The sequence below is a fragment of the Callithrix jacchus genome, chromosome 7 (genome assembly GCF_049354715.1).
Source record: "Callithrix jacchus isolate 240 chromosome 7, calJac240_pri, whole genome shotgun sequence".
Lineage (NCBI taxonomy): Eukaryota > Metazoa > Chordata > Mammalia > Primates > Cebidae > Callithrix > Callithrix jacchus.
The window spans coordinates 74,187,601-74,196,377 of NC_133508.1; positions in this window are offsets into that span (position 1 = coordinate 74,187,601).

An 8,777-nucleotide genomic window follows, 5' to 3' on the forward strand; every position below is an offset into this window, starting at 1 on the left:
GCAGAAGAAATATCAAGGCTATTAGATCCTGAGCACCGAGGTGAGGACACCTCCAGGGGCAGCTGGCAGGTGAGAGTGAGAGAGATGATGGAATCACACCTAGATTCATGCCTGGCTCCATCGCTACCAGCTGCGTGGTCATGCCTAGGTTACTTAACCTCTCTGAATCGAAAGTTTTCATCTGTTTTGAGGGTTCAATGAAATGAAGGCTGCAATCTCCTGGTTAATGGTAGGAACTCCATAAATGTTTGTGGAATGAGTCTTGAAGGGCTGCAGACACCTGCAGTGATCCAGATGATGTTGAAGTCAAGCCTGAAGAAGGGAGGGAAGGAGACTCACTTCTCAGAGTGGCAAACAGCTGTTCTCCAGCTTCACTGCAGATTGGGAAAGGAAAAATGGGCTAAAACTGTAGTTAGTGGGAATTAAGCTAGAGCAGAAAAGATGTACAGATTGTGTGTGGGGGGGGTGAGTAATCAAGATAGCCTGTGGAATCTCCCTCTTAGGAGAGAAGGGGGGAGCCCTGACTATTGAGTCAAGGGCACAGGGTCATTTACAATGACAGAAGAATGGATGGAATGACCCCTAGAGGGTCCCGATGGCCAGGGAACAGGGATGGTGGAGAAAGTGGAGCAGTTGGGTCCCAAATGCCCAGCGTCTGGGTTCATTCAGCCAGAGCGTTGCCAAGTTTGCAGGAGGCAAACAGCCATTTCCAAGTTGGTCCAGGGGCCCCCCTCCAACCTCCAACTCCCTCTCAAGTCCCTCCCCTCTCCCCTCTGCCCTGAGCCTTCCCTGCATCTAACCAGCCCTTGGCTCTGCTCCGTGTCTAATCAAACAGCCCCAAATGCTGAAAACTCAATGTTTATTTTATTTTATTTTTTTACACACTTGCATAACTCTCTGACAAGCCACGCCAGGCATTGGGCTTTTTGTTTGGTTTTATTTTGTTGCATTTAGGAAAAAAGAGAAAGAGAGAGAGAGAAGGGAATAACACAAACCACACAGCCCTAGAAGCTGTCCTAGGCCAGACAGTGGGCTCGGGTTTCCTGCCTGAGGAAAAGTCTGTGAAAGTTGGGGGGCCTCGCTACTAGGCTCAGGAATGAGTGAAAAAGGGAAGAAAGCCACCTGGGTCACAGAAGATGATTAATTAGAACCATGTGACAATAATGGATAAATAAAAAAGAACGTTTCTTGTGCACCTAATGTATGCCAAGCACTGTGTTTTGCATATATATATTCTGTTACCTAATTTCCAAACCATTGTAGTTCTTTTCTTTTTTCTTTTTCTTTTCCCCCCATTTTTTCCATAAATGTAAATTCTAAGCCTCAGAGACACCAAGTCAATTGCTCAGAGACACACAACCTGCAAGTGGCCAGCACAATTCAGGTTATGCCAAATGAATGGTTGCCCTGGGAAAGCTGTGTTATCTTAAATTTGCATATGCTATTCATTCTGTTTAGAAATGTCTTTTTCTGGCCAGGCACAGTGGCTCACGCCTGTAATCCCAGCACTTTGGGAGACCGAGGCGGGTGGATCATGAGGTCAAGAGATCGAGACCACCCTGGCCAACATGGTGAAACTCCATCTCTACTAAAAATACAAAAATTAGCCAGCTGTGGTGGTACATGCCTATAGTCCAAGCTACTCGGGAGGCTGAGGCAGGAGAATCACTTGAACCCAGGAGACAGAGGTTGCAGTGAGCCAAGATCGCACCACTGCACTCCAGCCTGGAGGCAAAGTGAGACCCTGTCTCAAAAAAAAAAAAAAAAAATGTCTTTTTCTCTAATCCTTCTTGTGTCATCCTTCAAAAGGCCCGTGTGAAGTTTTTCCTGACCATCTTGAAAGTCAGCCTCCAGACCTTGTGTAGACCTAAACATCACCCATCATTGGCCAGCCATGGTCTCTTCCACTGCAGCGTGAGTTCCTTAAGGGCAGGGACTGTGTCTGATTACGCCTTATGATCCCAGCACCATGGACATACTTAATCAATATTCAGTAAACTGAACCTCCAGATGGCCAGGACTGTACCTTTTGTCAGTCCTGCAGGCTTACTCAGATGATGTCCCAGGTCACTATCTCTCGTCACCCAGGCCAAGATCATCATTCTCATTAAAGAACAAAGGTCAGTGGACCCTGGCCAGGGTGGTAGCTCCTAAAGGTCAGTAAAGTTCCTCATAGTTTATATCACTTTACAAGACAGGGATTATTTGACCACCTTCATTGTCACTGTATCACAATATTTTTAGCTACAAGGAATAGAAGACCAATTCAAAGTAGCTTAGACAATAGGACTGACTTATTATTCAAGTATCAAGAAGGGCTGATATAGGAATAGTAACTCAACAACCCCAACAAGAATCAAGTTCTTTCCTATATTTTCATTCAAGCATCCTCAGTGTGCTGGTTCCAGCCCTCATGAGCAAAAGATGGCTACAGGAGCTCTAGGCACCACGTCTTCACCCACCAAGTCCAGCAATTCAATCCAGCTGTCTCTTTTTAATAGTTAATGGGATTATATGCCCACCAAGGAACCAATCACAGGCAAGAGGGATCACGCTACTAAAATTAGTTTGACCAGTAAGGATTTACCTGAATGACCTGTGGGAGGGTGTTCACAGACAAAAGCAGAAGTTTGTCAGCACTGAGAAAGGCTTTTGGATTGGCAACTAATGGCATCTGTGATCATTACTGTTACTCCGGAAAAAGCTGACTTTGTTATTGTCAATTTACAAACTCCCCTGCAAACTCTAGTCTTCACAACGCTGTTGTTCTCTGAGAGCTTCTCTCTCTCTCTCTCTCTCTCTCTCTCTTTTCTAGAAAAAGTCTTGCTCTGTTGCCCAGGCTTGAGTGCAGTGGCACGATCTCAGCTCACTGCAACCTCAGCCTTCCGGGTCCAAGCAATTCTCCTGCCTCAGCCTCCCAAGTAGCTGAGATTACAGGCACACCACCATCCCCAGCTAATTTTTTGGGGGGGGGTATTTTTAGTAGAGACTGGGTTTCATCATGTTGGTCAGGCTGGTCTCGAACTCCTGATCTCAAATGATCTGCCCGCCTCAGCCTCTCAAAGCGCTGGGATTATAGGCATGAGCCACCACACCTGGCTGGATCTTATCATCCTTTCTTTCATGGAGGCAGTATAGCATAATAGCTAAGTGCATGGACACTGGAATCGGCCCTGAGTTTGAAGCCCATCTCTACGACTGACTAGCTTAATGTCCTTGGGCAAGTCACTTCACATCCCTGAGTCTCAGTTTCCTCATCTGTAAAACAGGTATAGTAACAATATTAACCCACCAGAGTTCTTTTTTTTTTTTTGAGACAAAGTTTTGCCCTTGTTGCCCAGGCTGGAGTGCAAAGGCGTGATCTCGGCTTGCCGCAACCTCTGCCTCCTGGGTTCAAATTATTCTACTGCCTCAGCCTCCCAAGTAGCTGGGATTACGGGCATGCACCACTGCAGCTGGCTAATTTTGTATTTTTAGTAGAGACAGGGTTACTCCATGTGGGTCAGGCTGGTCTCAAACTCCTGAACTCAGGTGATCCACCCGCCTCAGCCTCCCAAAGTGCTGGGATTACAGGCATGAGCACCCGGCCCTCACCACAGTTCTTACAGGGATGACATAAGACAATGCATTTAAACAGTTTAACACAGTGTTAGGAATTATAGTAAGTACTTAGTACGTCCTGGCTCTTCTTAATAGCTATAATGTGGTCAGTGTCTTTATTGGCTATCAACTGAGCACTGTTGTATCCCAATCACAGGGCTGGAAATGGAGGATAGAGAAATGAGTATCACACTGTCTTCCTGAGGAACTCCTAGTGCAGTGAGGAAGGCAGACCCAAAAGCCTGAGGAGAGGATAAATGAAGTAGAGTGATGGGGCAAAGTAGGGGTGACCATGACTCCTTGAGGGAATCTGAGAAGGCTTTTCCAGGGAAGAAAGGCTTGAAAGATTTATTGACATTTTCTTTTCTTCTTCTTTTTTTTTTTTTTTTTTTTTTGAGACAGAGTCTCGCTCTGTTGCCCAGGCTGGAGTGCAGTGGCACTATCTTGGCTCACTGCAACCTCCACCTCCTGGGTTCAAGTGATTATCTGTCCAGCCTCCCTAGTAGCTGGTATTACAGGTGTCCGCCACCACGCCTGGCCAATTTTCGTGTTCTTAGTAAAGATGGGGTTCATTATGTTGGCCAGGCTGGTTTTGAACTCCTGACCTTGTGATCCACCAGCCTTGGCCTCCCAAAATGCTAGGATTACAGGCATGAGCCACCACGCCCGGCGATTTGTTGGCATTTTCTAGGCACAGGAGATGAAAAGGCGTTCCAGGCAGAGGGGATGGCAGGTGCAAAGGCCTGGAGGCTAGCAGCAGTGTGGCACCTGCCCTTAGTGCTATGAGTAGCTCTGCTTCATGAGAGAGATGGTGAGGTGGGGAAGAGGGCAGCAGATGGGGTCCTTCCAAAAGGACTTTATGGTACCGGCCAAAGAGCAGGGACTTTACCTTGAGGGCAATGGGCAGCACCTGAGTGTTGATAAGGCAGAAAGGCAAGACGAGAGTTGTGCTTTAGGAGTGTCTGGCAGCTCTGGGGAAGGCTGAATTTGAAGAGGAGAGACTGAAGGGAGTCAGGAGACCCAATGCGCGGTAATAAAGTAAATCATTCCCAAGAACGCTGCCCAGCTCCTCCTTGTTCCTCTCTCTCCACCTCCCTCCCAGAGGCCCTGCTATAGCCTCTAGAAGCCACGTACAAGCATAAACACATCTCTTAGATTCTCCACCTTGTTGTGAGTGAGTTCAGCCTCCTCTAACACACACCAGGAACACCATCCCCTTTGCCCAGCAAAGTCTGGCAAAATCACTCAATCTCCTGCACTAGGGTGTGGCATCTGCCCCTTTCCACACTGCCCCCTGCCCTCCCTTTTGTAACTTTCTCCTGTTCTACCTCCCTGCTGTCCTCACCTGGGTTATTCCCCATGCCCTTCTGTGCTTTATTTGCTCACAAAGGACCTTGGCATCTATCTGGAGGTCCTCTTCTTCATGGCAGACTCAAACATCACCTTGGGGACCTCATTCTCTATGTCCTTGCTGTTCCCAACACCTCTGGGACCTTCTGGGCCATTTTGACACTCTTGTCCATTCCACTTCAGCCTCCCACTCACATGGCCACCCGCTCTTGACCTCACCCAAACTATTCCATCCCTGAAATCATAGGCTTCAAGATCCTCAGGCCCCCACTCTAAGCTTCTTCAGTTCCTAATCTCTCATGCCCTTCCTTCTAATTCAGATTCTTGACATTTCACCTGCCTGATAACGATTTCTGCACTGGCCTTGCCTCAACATCTCAACTGCCCCACAAACCCCCTTCTAGTTTCTGCTGAGCTTCACTGGACAGTCCTCCAGCTACCTGGGACAGTGCCACTGCAAATCCACAGCCAGCCTCCACTGGGGCTTCAGCAAGCACACAGATGACCCTGCAGACTTCCCCTCCCAGCCCCTCAAGCCACCCAGGCCCCACCCTCCTACTCCCTCCCATTCCTGATCATCAAGCAGCTAAGACAGTCAAGAGTGACCCCTTCAATTCCCTGCCCCAAAAACTAAACTCTTGAGACCTGCACGGAACCTCTTTCATTCTCCCCAGATTTTCTCCTTGGAAACAGCGATGAAGCTGATAAAGCAGGAAACTGGAGTTGTTTTGCATTCTTCTCTCTCTCACCTCCCACATCCACTCCATTGGCAAATTCTGTTGGATCTGGCCCCAGAACCTTTTCTGCTTTAAGCCAGTTTTGCTGCTTACCTGGACAAATTGTTAGGTCCCTTCCAGGTTGCCCTACTCCCAGTCTATCCCCCACCAACACAGGCTTCACGCAGTAGCCAGAATAAACTACAAATTATAAAGCAGATCCCATCATTTACTCCCTTGCTAAAACTTTCCAGTGATTTTCCATCACACTTAGTACCAAATTCAAACGCCATCCCTTATAAGGCGACATCCCTCCAGCTTTATATATCGCCTCTCTCTTGGCTCCAGCCCTCCTGGGTTTCCTTCAGTTCTTTGGTAATTCCAGACTCTTTCTAATCTCAGAGTCTTTGCACAGGTTCTCTGCCCACTCGCCCTTCCCGTAACTCTTCATATGGGCCATTTCTTTTCTTCCTTTCTTTTTTGATTAAAAAAAATTTTTAATAGAAATGGGGTCTTGCTATATTGCCCAGGCTGGTCTCAAACTCCTGGGCTCAAGCAATCCTCTCACCTCGGCCTCCCAAAGTGCTGGGGTTATAGGTGTGAGCCACTGTGCCCAGACTTTTTTCATCCTTCCAATCTCCGCTTAAAAATTATTTTGTTTTTACTACATCTGAGTAGCTCCCCCATTATCTCGTATCACAGCTTCCTTTCTGTTGTAGTGTATGCTGTATTTGTTTGTTGTTTGTTTTATTCTGGTTTCAGAGTCAGGGTCTCTGATACCAAGGCTGGAGTGCAGTGGCACAATCATAACTCAACCTTCCACCTCAGCCTCCCGAGTACCTGGGACTACAGGTGCATGTCACAATGCCCAGCTAATTTTTTACTTTTTTATTTTTGTAAAGATGGGGGTCTCACCATGTTGCTCAGATTGGTCTCAAACTCCTGGCCTCAAGTGATCCTTCCACTTCGGCACTGGGATTATAGGCATGGGCCACCATGTCTGGCCCTATTTTGCATTTTGTAGCCATTTACTTGCATGCTCCTGTACTGGACTCCAGTTCCCAGCCTTTGCGTGTGGACGAGCGCCCTTCCTTTCCACAGTTCTCACTCTCCCTGTGTGATCCATGGCTAAGGTCACCCACAACCTCCTTTACCACCGAATTCTGTGGTTCCTTTGTTTTCCTCCTTCTCTATCCCTCTGCAACTCTTGACACCTCCACCTTCTTGGAATGCTTCTCTCCACTGTCCTGGTTCCTGTTTCCCTGTATATCTGTCCACCTCCCCAACCCACCCAGTCAGCTCTTAACTGTGGACAAACCCTGAGTGATTCACAGCCGTCTGCCTTTCTTGTCAACCATGAACTAATATAGCTAAAAAGCACAATGTCCAATAGTAAGAAAAGTAAGTGTCAAGTTCGCTAGGCCATGGGATAAACATTATACTTTTTGTTTCTCTGCAAGTATTTTTTCAATGAGATTAATACTGAAATCAGTAGACTTTAAGTAAAGCAGATTACCTTCCATAATGTGAGTGGGCCTTATCCAATCAGATGAAGGCCTTCAGAGGAGAAGACTGAACTCCCTTGAGCAGGAACACATTCTGCCTCTGGACCTGAACTGCAACAGCAGCTCGTCCCGGGGCCTCCAGCCTGCCAGCCTATCCCTGCCGATTTTGGACTTTCCAGACGTTACAGTCATGCGAGCCGATTCCTTAAAATCCAATGTCTCTCTCTCGGTCTCATTGGCTGTGTTTCGGAGAACCCTGACTAATACAGTAGGTGCTAAATAAATCTTAATTTAAAAACCCCAAACTGTTTCCTTAGTGAAATCTTTCTGGCAGATCCAAATATCTTGGATCTGAGAGTCAGGACACCCAAGTTCTAGTTCTGGGTCTGCCTCTTGCTGACCAGAATGATCTTATCCAAGTCTCGTGACGTCTCTAAACCTGCTTCTCCCTCAGTTTTTCCCATCTCCATAAAGGCACCTCTAGCCATCCAGATAATCAGATTAAAACCCCAAGAAGTCGTTCTTCTAGATTGCTTTCCTAACTTTATTTCCCATGCCTGATCATCAGCAAATTGTTTCACGTCTACCTCCAGAGTAGATCTGTGTGTTGGACCCCATCACTTGGTCCAAGCGCCACTGTTGCCTGCCTGGGTGATGCCTCAGACTTGTTGCTGATCTCCCAACTTCCCCTTTGCCCCCAAAATTTGTAGAAGCCAGGGTGATTTTTAAAAAATATAAATCCAATCACGGCACTTGTACTGGTTTCTTATTGCTGCTACAACAAATTATAACTTAGTGGCTCCAAATAACACAGGCTTGTTATTTTACGCTTCTAGAGGCCAGAAGTGCAAATAGGTTGTTAGGGCTGCATTCCTTCCAGATACTTTGGGAAGATCTGTTTCCTTGCCTGTTCCACCTTCTAGAAGCCACTTGCATTCCCTGGTTGGAAGCCCCTTCCTTGCATTGCTTTGACCCCCAGTTCTCTTCACATCCCCTCTGACTCTGACCTTCCTGCTTCCCTTTTATAAGGACCCTTGTGATTCCACAGAGCCCACCCAGATAAGCCAAGATATTCTTCCCATCTCAAGCCTTAATAACATCCACAAATCTCTTTGCCGTGTAAGGTAACATATTCACAGGTTTGGGGGATTAGGATGGAGACATCTTTGGAGGCTGTCTACCACAGCACTCTTCAGTCCTTCCAGTGGTTCTCCATTGCTCTTAGAATTAAAGCCAGATATCTCGCCTGACTTATAAAACCCTCAGGAACCTATCCCTGCCCGCCTTGGCCTCCTTGCTATTCCTTGAGTGCACCAAACCCAATCCTGCCCAAAAGTCTTTCCTTTGCTTTTCCTTCTGCTGAATGCCCTTCTCCCAGATCTGCATGTGGCCTGCTCCTTCTTGTCATTTAGGTCTCAGCTCAAGGGTCACCTCCTCAGGGAGGTTTTCTGTTGTGTAAAGTACCTCTAGCAGGTCATTTCATATTGTTTTCTTCATAGTGCTTTATCTCCGCTTGACGTTTTCCTGTCCACTATAGGTTGAGCATCCCTTATCCAGAATGCTTGGGACCAGGAGAGTTCCTGATTTCAGATTTGTTTGGATTTTG